Source organism: Aulonocara sp. 'chitande type north' Nkhata Bay, linkage group LG9 (assembly GCF_057382095.1).
Source record: "Aulonocara sp. 'chitande type north' Nkhata Bay isolate Kocher_YH1m ecotype deep benthic linkage group LG9, A_spYH_male_GT1.1, whole genome shotgun sequence".
Taxonomy (NCBI): Eukaryota; Metazoa; Chordata; class Actinopteri; order Cichliformes; family Cichlidae; genus Aulonocara; species Aulonocara sp. 'chitande type north' Nkhata Bay.
The window spans coordinates 20,283,147-20,298,291 of record NC_141352.1 but is presented as its reverse complement, the minus strand read 5'-3'; the positions used below and the strand labels follow the sequence as shown (position 1 = coordinate 20,298,291).

The 15,145-nt window shown below is 37.5% G+C and overlaps 1 protein-coding gene across 3 annotated transcripts in view; it reads left to right on the top strand.

Moving 5' to 3' along the window:
* Positions 1 to 15,145, top strand: part of dlgap1b (discs, large (Drosophila) homolog-associated protein 1b) — a 98,551-nt gene that overhangs the window by 34,365 nt on the left and 49,041 nt on the right. For all 3 annotated transcript variants that reach the window (XM_086306417.1, XM_086306419.1, XM_086306420.1), the window contains exon 2: positions 2,131 to 2,216. The gene's annotated coding sequence lies outside the window, so the exon portion shown is untranslated. The remainder of the gene's footprint in view (positions 1 to 2,130; positions 2,217 to 15,145) is intronic.

Here is a 15,145-nt window from a genome sequence, read left to right as displayed (position 1 = left end):
AACACACACATCCACACATGTGCAATAACACTAAGTGCAATAATCTTTTCTGGCATCGTTGTATTTTTACTCAGTTGTATATAGCATTCGTATTCTATTTTTATCTTATTGTATATTTTTATTCTATTTTATTCTACTGTATATAGTATATTATTTTATTCTATTCTGTACAGCTGTGTACTGTATTTATTCTTATTGTATTCTAATTTTTGCGTCATAACTTTTGCACTGTCCACTTCCTGCTGTGACAAAACAAATTTCCCACGTGTGGGACTAATAAAGGTTATCTTATCTTATCTTATCTTATCTTATCTTATCTTATCTTATCTTATCTTGGTCTGTTATTCTTTAACCATTACATGCTCCTAGTTGGTACTATCGTAAACAATCATGACATTAACTTGTGGATGTCTAGAAACCTTTTTGTAACTCAACAGAGATGAAATGGAAATATTTGTTGTTGGTTTAAAAAATTTCCTAAGGTAGTAATTAACATGTAGTTTACATGTCAGGAACCTTGGCATTGTTTTGGTTAATGGTTTCAGTTTTGATAGCCATTTAAATAAGATTACCAGAACTGCTTTCTAACATTTAAACATGTCAAAAGTTGGAGAATCATTATCTCCAACTTACTTTTGTTCAAAACAGAATTACCACTAAAACCCTTCTCTTATGTCATGAAGCTCCCAGTGGTTTGGCCCTCGCCAGTAGGTCTCTGAATTGGTCAGTGTACACCAACCAGACCTCTCAGGTCATCAAGTGCACATCTTTTAGCTGCTCCTAGAATTAGATCTCAGTGTGCTGAGGATGCTTTCAGTTGTTGTGCTCCAGTTTGTTGGAAGAAGCTGCCCGCTGCCCTGAGGTCAGTTAGAACTGTCTATTCAAAAACAAACTTAAAACCTTTTTTATTCTCACAGACTTGTATTTAATTGTGTGTTTGTGTGTTGTGTTATGAAATGTGCTATATACATGCAATATCATATTGCTAAGTTATTTAATTTACATGTTTAACTTAGCTGTCTGGCATGGTAGAAATAATCTTTTCTGTATTCAGGCAAGTCAAAAATGACCTTATACACTTACTTAGCATTTGTTTAAGCTCGTGAATCCCTTGGTCATTAACCAACACAAAAAACCACAATGAAGAGAATATGATTTATTCCACTTCTGCACCAAATTCTAATGAACTTTTCATTACCACCCTGTTTGGAGCATCCACACATCCTTGTCATGTAAAGCAGACCTAAAGCCCCCTGGAGTGTTGGTGCCCTCGCCCTGACCTGTGTCTGTGCGAGTGGGTGTATGTCCAGCCTGTCCAAACCAAGTCCCACCCGGCGAGCGTCAGACAGACCACCATCTGTTCCATGCCCTCGCAATGAACTACCTGCCACATCCTCTTCATCACCTTCATGGAATATCAGAAAAGAGATGCTTTCTAGAAACCTAATTTGCAAAAGCTTTGTTGATTCTCAAAAGCATAGTGACTCTAGTTTGACAGGATATTACAAGGAAGGAATATTTACTAAAAACACATCTCACTGTTGTTCTTTTTCCATACATAAACCTTTCTTTAAAACGTTTCAGAAGCTGAAAAAGAGTATAGGTGATCTGCACACTCTGCTTTTCAATATTAGAGAGTAGTTACCCTGAAACAAAGACTGTTTTCACCCTCCCTCAAAACACCTCAAGGATTTAACGCACTAGATTAAATAAGCACAAATAGGCTTAAAATGAATTCTGCATATCTCCTCCCTCTTTCCTGAAACACAGCTCCCCAAAAGATGAGTTTTAGGCTGAAAACAAGCATGTTAGTGCTGTGATTTTACAGCCAAACAACACGGGGCTTAGTTGATTATGCACACAGTCATTTAATGTCTTAAGCCAACCACTCTGTCCAAAGAAGACTAGAGTTTTCTTATTGGTTCTACAAAAAGGGGGAATGATTTGTGCATTAATTTAATTTTTTATTACATTATTTGTTGTATGTCTGAAGTGAACCTAGAAAAAGAGCAGAGAGCAGCAGCACAGCATGAGCACATGGCACAGGGACCAGCACGTTAGCCAGCAGAGCACCACAGGAGTGTTTTCATATGTTATAAATTCATTCTGACTCTTTTTATTCACTTCAAGGTGGAGAAATGTGCATACGCAGACAACAAGGGGTGTGGAATTAAGCACAGGAGAGAAAAGATGCCGAAGATGAAGCAGTAAAGAAGGTGAGTTACATTTTAAATGTTTGTTCTCCACTGAATCATTATATTGAACAAAGTGCTGCTATAAGCAGCTTTGGATGCACCTTTATTATTGCACCATGGCCAGTGACCACTTAGAAAGTGGCTAAAGTAGTATAAAGAAACACCTTAACATATATAATATCAACTTTATTAAAGCTCCTTCTCAAAGCACCTGCACATTCATAATTCACGCTTGACCTTTTGCAATCACTCTTCTGCACAGCAGATATAACCTTTTAGTGCATCCTTAGTGGAAACACATCTGTCAAGATTGACAGCCTACCATCAGTGACAGCAAAAACAGAAAGAGACACAAACACAGCACAGAGTGGCTGTGGGGTGAGTGGCAGGAAAGAAGGGGGGTGATAGAAAGATGCGTAGGTGAGATGAATGGGTAAAAAAGAAAAAAGGTTTCTTTCGGGCTGCTGGATGAAAGTGTTTTTTTTTCCCTCTTTGTGTAATGATAAGTTGTTAATAGGGCTGCCATGATTAGTCGACTATCAAAATCGTCGACGACCGATTTAATAGTCAACGCGTCGTTTGAAGCTTTGTAAGATCACAAAAGACGCAGGAATAAGTAGTAGGATTTAAGAGTGTAATAACGGACTGAAACAGAAGATGGCAGCACTGCATGTACAAGGATGCCAGCTGCCGTTAAACCCCGAAGAAGTAGCTGTGTCCCAGAATTCATAGCGCGGCCCAGCTCAGTTTCCAACAATGGCGGCAGCTACTTAGTTTTAATATTACTCTTATTATTCTTTCTGGGTCACAAAATAAAGTTTAACATATTTTCAGGTGAGAATGTAGCTGTGTAAACCTCAAATATCTGCTCAGTTTATCAGGACACCGCATATTTTCAAAAGTGCTCTGACGTTTTCTGAGACGTCTGTTACCCACTAGCTCGATAGCGAGCCGGGGGCAAGGCTCACTAGAGCCTGTGAGAACACCGGACTCCCAGCAAATCGTTTTCAAACCCACCGCCGTCTTTCACTACTCAGGTGAAACATTTAATATAAGTCACTTAGATAACTTCAAAATGTTATTGTTTGGCTTTTTTTTTAGTATTTTATTTGTTCCTGAGTAAATCGGTTTGGCTGAGATTAAACTTATAGTTTTTACACAGCTGAATAAACGTCAAGCAGACAGCTGATTATCAGAAGTGTGAGATGCTGGGGAAAATACTCCGGTGTCCTGTTATATTTTAGATAGCAAGGAGTTTATTAAACCGAAACAATCTGCAAATTTCATTAAAATTTAATAAACTATCATCTTGTCTTTATTTTTAGTTACCACATACCTTAAAATCTTAAAGCTGTAAGCTAATGATAGTTATATAAGAGCAGATGCTGCTGGTGCAATAAGCCGTACGTTTTACGTCCAATGGATGATGATCTGATTAGTCGACTAATCGCAAAAATAATCGGTAACTAGTCGACTATCAAAATAATCGTTTGTGGCAGCCCTAGTTGTTACCGAGTGGATGGTGGTGGTGAGATAAACAGTTTTTAAAAGGTGTGTGAAAATGCGTAATAGTGCTGAACATGTTTACTCTGCCAGCATAAGCACTCTAGCAATGTGGTGGAGACAACAAACAGACAGGAGGCCAAAGGATTTCTAAGGAGAAACAATAAAAATGCTAATCCCAGCATTAAGATTAACAACCCCACCTGATCATTTTCTTTTGCTTTATGTTGTGATCCATCCTGCTCATGAATTAGACATTTTTGTGCTTAAAAACACAACTATATAGCGTAAAATACAAACAAAGATCTCGCCTAGTGCTCGGTGGTATGCCTCATGCATTATAACCAAGTCCCAGTTCTAAGGATTTTATGTCCTAAAAATAATACTAATAATAAATAATACCAAACAATCTGGCAAAACTGTAGCTGTGCCCAGAAAGTACTTCAGTTTGTGTTGAGCACACAAAATGTATTACTGATACATCAGCCATATTCAGTAGAGTACTTGTTTTGTGATATAAAACTTCATATACCCCAGACCTGTTTAGTAATTGTTTCAGTTAATTCTGTTATTAATATTAACATATCAATTTAAGTGAAAATGTAGTAGTTAAAGCTGTAAAATCATAAAATTTTAGCTTTCTATATTCACCAGACATGTTAAAAAATCACTCTCCGTGCAGTCAGTCGACACATTTATCAAATGTGTCTGTAATTTGGTTGGCATGACAAAGCCAATGGACTGGACAAACCTTAGAAACACACACCTGTTTATTCATATATGTTCTTACAGTCCACACTGCATGTCAGCCAAAAAAACCTTAAGTCATAACATCTATGGCATAGATCAGGGCAGAATTTATGAACTATAGATTTATGTGTGTAACCATTAAGTTTTGGGCTAACTATAGTATCAATAATTAAATTGAGAAAAACTTTGGAACAAATAGGAATCTTATTCAAATAAACCCTTCATGAAGCTCATCCAATCAAACTCAGTGACTGGGCATGCAGAGAATAAGATTTTCTAGGCTGATGAGTCAAAGGCTGAGTTCTTTGGGCAGATCTCAAACCAACATATTCTGAAAACATGAATTAATGCCAGCTAATTGCTAATGATGTGACTTAAGTGAGGCATGTTGGTGGTAGCATCATGCTATGGGGCTTGCTTCTAAGCAGCAGGGACATGGAGAGAAGTCAAAAGTGAAGAAAGGATAAGTGCAGCCAAATCCAAAAAACCTGCCGCAGTGCCAAAACCTGACATTGGTGAAGTGGTATGACACTCAACCTGAAGGCAGGAGTGGCAGAGAAGTATGTGAGGCTGGTGCAGGACATCTATGAGATGTATGTATGATCTCTGCTGTGGAGGCCTCTAAAGGAAGCGGCCGGAAGAAGAACAAGGAGGAATGAGTTCATGTATATGGCCAAGAAGAGCCTTGGCCATGTATATATACATTTACATGAACTCATTCCTTCTTCTTCCTTCTTTCAAAACAAGTCTCTGGTTGTCCTTGATGGGAGCCTAGACCTAAACTCCACAGAAACGTCTTTAGAGAGACCTGATGATCACGACTCCTAATCCAATCTGACACGAGTTTGGGAAGATCAGAAAGATCCACAAAGATGCAGAGTTTATGGAGACTTACCAAAGAAACCGTGGGTGTGCACTTTCTGCCAAATGAGCTTCTACAAATTACTAAAACAGGTTTCTGAATACAGAATCCATAGTTTTTGATATTTTTGTTTTCACAAAATTGATAAAAAAAACAAAAAACAAATTACCACTTTTTACATTATGGGTTACTGAGTGTAGCTAGATGGGAAACGGTGCAATAATGTAATAAGAAGTATTTTTCAGAAACTTGTGTTTTTTCATTTTTCCAGTATAAAAAGTGTGTTCTGCAGCTGAATTAGATAGGAACTAGTCCATCATCATTTAGTGGTTAAAACAGAATCATGCATGGGATGACATTTTTGGCTCAGCTCTTGTACACAAGCCAACCATGAACCCTAAGGTCTGGGGATACTGCCAAAAAGCTGGATTTACAGCAAGCACAGCTTACCATTTGAAAACATATCATTGTATTGGCATGGGTCAACATATGAATCTATTTGAAAAGAAGTAATGTTCTTTACCAACAGACTCAAAGCCAAAGTACTGTGAATCCCAGGGAAGCCTGAAAAGGAAGTGAGGGGAACTGTAGCCAGAAGCAGAAATGGGTCGATGGCTGAGGCTATATCTAAGAATTCCTGCTGTGCAGCTACACTTTTCAATTCACAATTTTGAAAATGCTAAAATCTTGATGTTTTCCTGTGGAAATGACACATTTGGTATCCAGCATCGAGAGGCTTCTTTAGACTGTGTTTGTGGAGATTATGTGGCAAATGAGGACCTAATTAGATGAAGTCAATCTTGGCCAGTGGGAGGAGAGCCATGATGCTGATACTAGCAATCACAGCAGAACAGAATGAACACCTGGGGTTGGGAATATGGAGAAGATGGAAGAAGAATCATCAAATAATTGGGAAAGGTTATAAGTAAGGCAATGAGTAGGGAGAGTGCTTGGGAGTAAATGACTGGACATCCAGATGGATATTTCATACACCACTAACAGTGTGTAAATGAGATCTTTTCTTCATGCCACATTCACTCAAATGTGCTTGTCAATGATACTCAGAGATTAACAGAAAACAGCAAGGATGAGATTATCTGCTCAAGTCTCATTAGAAGTAGCACATTTGTTCTGCAAGGGGGCTTCAGTCGTGATTCGCTGCTTTTTTTCTTACATAAGTAGGCTGCAGTAGAGACTAGTTGAGAGATTAAGTGTAAGAAATCAGTAGTAAATGATTTAAATAGTAGCACTGTGCACATAATAAATTAAGGATACAAGCCCATTGAGTAAAAACAGGGTGCAATTCATTTAGACAACAATCTTAATTGAAAATAGTACAAAGAAAAAAAACTGAGAGATGTTATTGTATTTAATTGCATTATGTTTTTATCTACATTTTACACAGCATCACAACTTTTCTGGAAGCTTTCAGCAAATCAGCCTTAATCTACTGTCTGTCAGACAGAGAAGTAGAAACCAGCTTGAACATCTCACTTTTGTAGTTCACAGTAAGACATATTTAAACTTTTTCCTGCAAAAATGATTCCTCCCGTGATAACATCTGAAATGTAAGTGATGTTTAATGTGCTTGTTTGTTACCTCAGTATACAGTACCGGTAAGTTGGAGGCTGTTATCTGTCGGTACCTAAGCAATTTATGAAATGGGAAGCTAATTTAACTTGCTCAATGAACTGCACATTTCACACTTCATTTAGCTGTTCATAAAAGACTCAACAGCAAAGCATTATCAACACTTAATGCTTTGTTTCTAATAAAAACCCTTGACAGTAAAGGACCAACTTAAGAAATACTTCTATAAATGTGTTCTTAGCTCATTGTAAAAATGAAAAAACAAATTCAGTGACTAAGCATAATCAGGTGATATGATTTACATGATACTGTAGTCCTGATATCTGTGAAAATAGATGGTATTCAGCCTCACGCTTGAAACTAAATATTGTAGTTTGGCTCAAGTTTAGCAGTAGTAGATAACTTTTTAAAATTTGCAAGTCACTTACTTGTATTGAAACTTTCTTTAATGGAAAAGAACATTGTGAGCAGAGCAGAATATTCTGAACATTGCTTAATGCATCTCATTGAAGCAAGTAGAGAGGTGACCCTGAAAAATCCCTGAATCGTGCAAAGGGAAGTTTACGTATGCAGAAATATTGATTAAGATGGCCCTATGTGCACAAAAAACACGCAAATTATTAAACTGGGAGTTATTTTGCTTTTAGGATATTGGCTCAAGTAATTCTATCAAAGAGGATAAGATCGTGCATCTTTAAAAATGGTGCAGTTCTGTTCTGTTCTAATAGTTTGTTATTGATTATAGATGTTGTTGAACATCTGCACAGAGTGACATATGAAGGTGACCACTATCTTATGCAGCTGCCAGCTGCTGAGTCTCGACTAGGGTTGAGTTGGCAGGAGATGCTTTTGTGGTGACATGAGCCTTGTGGATGCTATTTAGTTGGGAATTTGCATGCCCTGTCCGTGCCGCCAGGTTTTGATGCGAGGTCACATGCTACCTGTCAGTGCACAGTACTCACCTGGTCTGACACCTGCTCTCTGTGCAGGCAGCATGTTTGGTTGAGGATCAACTCTCCACAGTGTGCAGGGGAGAGCTGGAAGAATGCCTCCTAGCCTCTGTGTGAGTGTGTGTCCAGCATGTTTATTCACTGGCTAGTATCTGTTTTTACGATTGCTTGCCTTGTGCATGTATGTGACACATTGGATTTGCATCCACCAGCACTCATACGAATAGGCAGTGGGTTAGACCCCCCATCCTCCCCTCTTGCTCAGTTGGATCACACTCCCAGATCTGTCAAGCATCTGTTGACGTGTCCTGGATGTGACATGCCACCCACTGCAAGGGAGAGACACAAATTGCCAAGCTTTTTCTTAGAGGCGTTGCACAGTTAGGACTTAAAGATGGACTAAAAGATTCAGAGCAGCATTTTGACACCTTCAATTAATAAGCAATTAAATCTGATAGGCAGGTTAATGCATTTTAGTGTTGAATGGGTTAACTTTTCCCGTGCGGCATCCTGGCCTTGCTTCCAGTGGCAGCAAGGAGACACTTGCTTTGTAATAAGAAAATAATGACATCTCAAGGCCCACTTACAGCCTCAACATCCCTTTTTACTTTCAGTGTGATGTGTTGCATTGTGCAGATGTAAAGTTATAGTCACAGTACTTGTGCAGCTACATAGCTACAGAACAGGAGCTGACATTAAGTATTAATATTTTGAAGTGGCAAGAAATTTCAGAAGCAACAAAAAAAAGTAAACTGTTTCTGTGTGTTGTCACAAAAAATGTGTGAGGGAAATGTACAGCTGCTTTGTTTCCCAGTGAAATAAAAATCATCAGTGTGTAAGAAAGAGGGGAAAGGAGAGGAAGGGAAATTTTATAGGCTGGAAATTTAAAACTTACATTTAATGTCCTAATTCATTTTTGAATTTTTAAATCAGACATTGTGGACATTGGATCTCTATTTGGTGTGTTGCTGAACTATATTTTTGTTAAACTTATTGCAAAACAAATTGAAGTTTACTAATTTTGTGTTATTTAAAGATTGCATGAAAATAATAGCCAGTTTCATCCTGTGTTTGATTCCTGTGTTTGATTGGTTACATCTTAGGTACTGTTACTAGGTCAAATCAAGGTTAGCAGTCATTCATTTATATTTAAGATGATAATGCTGAGTCGGTGAAGGAATCTAATGCTAGCTTTATGGTGTCTAGGGGTTGGAAATCAGTCATAATAGCTCATGAAACATTTGCTTATTGTTGAATTCAGATGGCTAAATCCACAAAGAGCAGTGAATATTGGAGTAGTGACAAAGGCCAGCTGATAACAGTCTTTACACAAAACAAAAAAAACAAACAAACAAAAAAAACAGTCTTTACACAAAGAAAAATATACTGGAGCTTACAAAACAAGTTAATATGTGACATATTTCCAAGTTATTCTTTTCCCCATGTTGCACTGCTGCACTCCTGTGTACAGGTAATCTCATCAAAAGGCCTCAGTCAGCTGCCAGCCCTTAATGGAAAGTGCCTACCAAACAGAAACAGATGTTAAAATTAATGCTTTTGCAGGGGCTTTTTTCCTGGATTTTTTAATCTGTTTAAGTTATTTCATTATAGAATTACAATAGTGGCAAATCACATGTCATTGTTTGGCATTAGGCCTCATGTGTATTAGTTTTGTTTTTGCATCAGTCCCGTACAATAAAAGTTCAGAGTACTATATTAGCTAAAAGCATATTAACACATAGCTATGTGCACTTTATGCCAGCTTTGTTTTCTGACATGTAATTAACTGTAGAGTCAGTTGCTCAAAGTCACGTGACACTGTGCATGCCTCTGGCAATACTGTGATGCTAATCTTGCCCGACAGTAGCAAGTGACTATACTGTGCATACAAGCAAAGTGCATGCACATAACCTGATTTTTACTGCAGTGAATGTGGGTCTGTATGCCTTTTCACATCACGAATGCTTTTACAATATGAATGAAGTCACGCACCATGCGGCATCACAGTGTTGGATAACAGGAAGAAAAATCAGAAGGCGGTCTAATATACCCCCCATTTAATGCTTGTTTTAAATGCCCTTTTTCAGTTTATATGTGCTGCTCTGAAACGTTTGCATCACTTAAATTAGCCGTAACAATGAAGCAGCGTTTGGCTACAAGTGTGTTAACACAGCAAAAATGCCACAAGGAGGAAAGAGTTGCAAGGCGTACATTAACATCAGCAGCATTAGCAACTTTTTCACATGTGGGTCATGCATGCGCTTGATGGATGAGGGTACAAAGAGTTATGTAGCACATGCACACAGATGCACATGCACATAGATCCTGACTCTCCACGTTTCGATTTAGCTTTCACCGTCATCACTACACCACTTCCACGTAGTCCCGAATTAGGCGCCCCAGATTTCATAGCTCTTAAGAGACAATAAAAGCACAAACATTACTATTGTGTGAGATTGTGTGACACAGGCTATACTTTTTACCTTCTGCTTTATGAGTTTGTGCGTTGGCAGGCTCGGAATAGCTTTTTGAATGTTACAGCGTCCCACTTAGAGGAATTGTTGCAAAATGCAAATTAAGGAGAATGATTGAAGCTCTTCATTTTTCATGCCATAGAAATATATAAATAAACGATCTGTTTTGGTCATTGTAGTGCAAAATCATAAACAAAAGTGAAATAATTTGGGTTTTTATTCATTCATCATGTTAAATTAGACGTTTCTTCAGGAACAAAAATAAATAGGTCAGAACTGTTTTTGTCACCACTCAGAAATTCTTCCCTCTAAATGTAGATGATAAGTCTGAGGTTCACACATTTTTCACAGTTTCCCTGCATGCCCTGGGGACACATGAAGATATAAAGCACAAGAAATGGTGACTCCTGTTGCTGTCCGCATGTATGATCCCAAAGCGGTTGGTACATATGAGTTGTCACTAGCTGAGCTGAAAACACATTGTTTTCCACCAGAAAATCCATTTGTTTCCATGGCGATGCTGTCCTCCCTTGTCCAATTTCCTTGACTGCTTTTTATGGATAGCTTTATTGAACTTTATTTAAAAAAAAGAATTGAGAGAGGGAGGAGAAAGAAAATAGTAATTTGTCACACTAATATAATATCAAGGTTTGTGAAGGTGGATTATTTGGAACAGGTCAAAGTGACCTTTTATTCTTATAGCCTTATTATCCTCTAAAATTGCTTTTGGGCAACACACATACTCCCCATAATCAGTTCTTCTTGTTTGTGCACCTCTGTTGTTGCTTTGTATTAAGTTTAATGTTCTGCACTGATATAATGTAGCCTGTAGGGTATTTCATAAATTACCATTGCTGGTGTATAAGTCTGTTGGTTTATTGCGCTTATATACTGCGTATATTCAAACAATCTGAGTTGTATTATTATTAGAAAAACCTGCCCTCGGGGCAGTTTTTGGCAGGCCCCCAGTGCTTTTTCACTGTGCTTGTGTGTGGCGCAGAGTTGTATTGTTAGTTTATCTTGTTCTTCTTTATGTCTTCATCAAACCACAAAAAACAGATGACAAAAGTTGTTTGTTTCTAAACACTTAACAAAAAATTCATATATGAATGAGAATACATATATATATAACAATAATATATATCTATTTTTTCTTAACAAGCTACAAAGTCAGGCGACATAAATCTGTTCAGTTTTAAAGGAAAGCAAAACCTTGGGTTTAATGTTTACGTGGAATATAATAATGTTGGTATAGCCAGTGATAATCACCAAATAAACTTACATTTTTAGCCTCTAATTGTTAAAGACACATTTAAGAAACATAATACATAGTAATATTTAACCTTAAACTGCTGATTTAATAGTAAATCATTTATAGTTTAATTCGTTTATATTATAAATCTATTTATAACTCATTTAAATAGAATTTATAACACGTGTTTTAAAAGATAAAGATGTTAATATCTGCTCTGTGTTTGTGCAAGTTTCATTCAGATTGGCCCACCCTTAAGGAGGAGATGGGGTACATACAGAGTTACATATATACACACATGCTACAGTCATCATAGAAGATATTTTATAGTAGAGATCTTAAAAAAATAGATTGGGGTTGTTAAAGTTGTTAAAATTACAAATAGCAAGCTGAAGAAGTACCCTTACAGATCACATGACTGCCTTATAAAACTGATTTTATCATATCTGACTACAAACGTACCCTTTAAAAAGAAAGTGGCATCTAGAAGCTGCATCTTTGTCCTTTATTCTTACAGTATATCCATGATATATTCAACCTGAAGCCATACAACTGCAATCTCAGCAGAGTCATGGCCTTTCGTTATGGAGGCAAAGCAGTGTCAGAGCTACTCGAGTCCCTTTTCTTTAAAGACCAAAAGCTTCCTGAATGAATACATTATTTAAGAGAAATGTCAAGAATCCTGTTCAGCATGGGAGCTTTACAGTACTTTTCTATTGTTATATTATATCTTTTTTGTTGTTTCTGTTCATAATGTTTAACAGATGAAATTCACTTAGAATAAGAGAGTAACAGTTGCAGGACAAAGCTGTTGAACAACACCCTGCTGCACAGTATAAGTGTAGTTTTTCCCACATATAACCCAAAGATAAATCGCAAATAATTCTCAACAAATTAAACATTTTGGCAACTATTACGTTGTTCAGGCTTTAAAGTGTTAAAAATTCAAGGATTAAACTTTGAAAAACAACTATTATTATATTTTTATAGCACCTTTAACAGAAGTCGACTTTAAAGTTTGCTACCGTTAACATTAAAGTTCCTCCAAAATCTCAGAAATAGAAGAAAGGTTGAATTAAATATAAATGAGCAAATCAAAAAATTACACAGAAATGCACTCGCACAATCCACAGTCCCTGACATAACATTAAAATGACCTCTGAATCGCTTGCGTGGTTGCCTCCGTTGGGGCATTGTGTACATTAGCTTGTGTTATTGAATTTCTTTAAACATCCTGCAATGACAGCTCTGCCTGACACCAACAACACCAGGCTTTTTCTAAAGTTAATGCATGCGTTAATTTGTTTACCTTCATCAAATAGACCTCATCAGCAGAGGAATTTGTCTCTGATGGGTCCTGAGCTATAACTCAACACAGTCACTCCATTTGTCAGAGGGAGCCCTGACAGTCAGCCTAATTAGTTTGGTTGTGACAAAGGAGCTGTCTTGTGGAAACCAGGAACATCAATCCATCCATGACGGCATGCAGGTTTATAATGCAGCCAATACAGTGAAAGGAAACACGCTTATTATGCGTCAGGTGAAACTACCTCGATCAGAAGGTAGAAGAATCTGTTTGGCTAAGCAAAAGAAAAAAACGCTTTAAAGCTGTGCCTTAAATATGTGTTTATTTGTCAAGTTATTTAAAATGTTTTGATAGGATGCCAGCAGCATATTTCATTCTTAAGTGTTTTGAATAAAGCCCACTAACAATCACAAATTACGGTGGAAACACGTTGCGTAAGCTGTCATTTATATGGTAAAGATATACTGCCTCCTTATCTTTTGGTGTAACATCAAGTGTTCTGGGTTGGAAATGAGATGGCATGCTGAAAGTGTGCTATTTCTGTCAAGTTACCTTTTTGTGTGACTCCTATCATGTCTGATATTGCTTGTGCAGACATACGTTTAATGAAGAATATCTCATAAACCAGAAGCAATCATGTGTAGCTTTTGTTCAGAGTGTTGTCTTGGTGCAGTCAGTGAGGACCGTCACTCAAGACAGTCATCTATCATTTAAGAGCCATTTTAACAGCAAGACATTAAAGTTAGTGGTACCCAGCCTCTCCTGGCATTCCTAAAAGCCACTTTTACATAATCGCAGAAAAAAAAAAAACCATTTTCCTCAATTTTTTTTTGGGTCCCTGGCTGTCTTAAAAATGTTCTACAACATTGTTCTCTGTGGGATTTTGTTTTTTTCTAAGACACTGTTTGCACATTCAGGATGAGAATATCCTCTCTGTCACTGTTGTTTCACTGCCAGCTGCAGCTCTCTCATGGGTGTCTTTCAAGTATATTTAAAAATGTGGGTGAGTTTTGTTGAAGTTGTTAGTGTGTGGCTAAAGTGGCTCGACAGAATTTCTCAATAAACCTTGTATGTATTTGTATTTGAGGCAAGGTAGAGAATTTAGTACTTTTTAAAATACTCGATATTTTGCAGGCAGCATTTTACTTTCCGTTTCATTGTTGATCTGTTCACTCAGAAAAGCATTACTGTAATTACATTGTTCATCTATGAGCCTCTGTAGTCTTTTTATGCTGTTTAATGGACACAACGACTGAGACTGTCCAAGCCAGGGCTCGAACCGGCAACCTTCCGATTACAAGGCGAACGCCCAACTCTTGAGCCACGATCGCCCCCATGTATGTTGTGTTTCGGTTTAAAAACTCCAGCAAGATCTATGGATCGTTCAAATTAACCAGAGCTTTATTTACAGAGAGACACTTTATTTTAAATTGCTTGACATTAAAGTTAAGCTTTTCAAATGTCATCTCTAGAGGCATCACAGCCTTTTGTCTGCTGGTGAAGTGCAGTGGCAGCACAAGTCTCAGAGCTCAGAAACATATGTTAAAACCAGAGAAATGAAACCAAAGCTATTCGCATGGCTTCATATGTAGGCACACCAGGTCATACGTGCACGAATACTGACCTGAAAAAAGAGCAGAGCAGGATAGCCCATTAAACCAAAACAAATACGTATTTTGCATTCAAATTTTTATGAAAATCCAGAGCGCAGTGTACAGTATCGCCTTACCTTTGCAACATGTAAGTATGCATGCAGGTAATCAAAGTATTGGGAGACAAATATGTCTTATTTGAAATGTCAAGAAACTCTTATTTGCCTATTTTGTCATAAACATATTGAATTCTGAATCATTTGGCATGTAGGAGTAAATATTTGTCTTTTTGAGAAGCATGTACACTGCAGTAATTGGGATCAACTGACACATCTAGGGTCAGCGTTACACTTTTTCACACGTTGTCTCATGTAATGAGTCACATAATCAATAGTGGGTCAACCATCGTCATAAGGGACAACTCCTACTAGGGCTTACATACCTGGGTCTCTCCACCATTTGGTCTTAGAACTGATGAAGCTTCTTGGATGAGAGTGAAGCGTCTTCAAGAAACTTAAAGAAGTCCCACTGCTTTTCTTTCCAAGCTCCTTAGATTACCATGACCTGGATGACTGAGAACCTACACAGACATACATTGCGGTTGAGAATCACATGGGTAAAGACTTATTGCCCTTTTATGTCTTACACATGGAAAGCAAAAAAATATATAT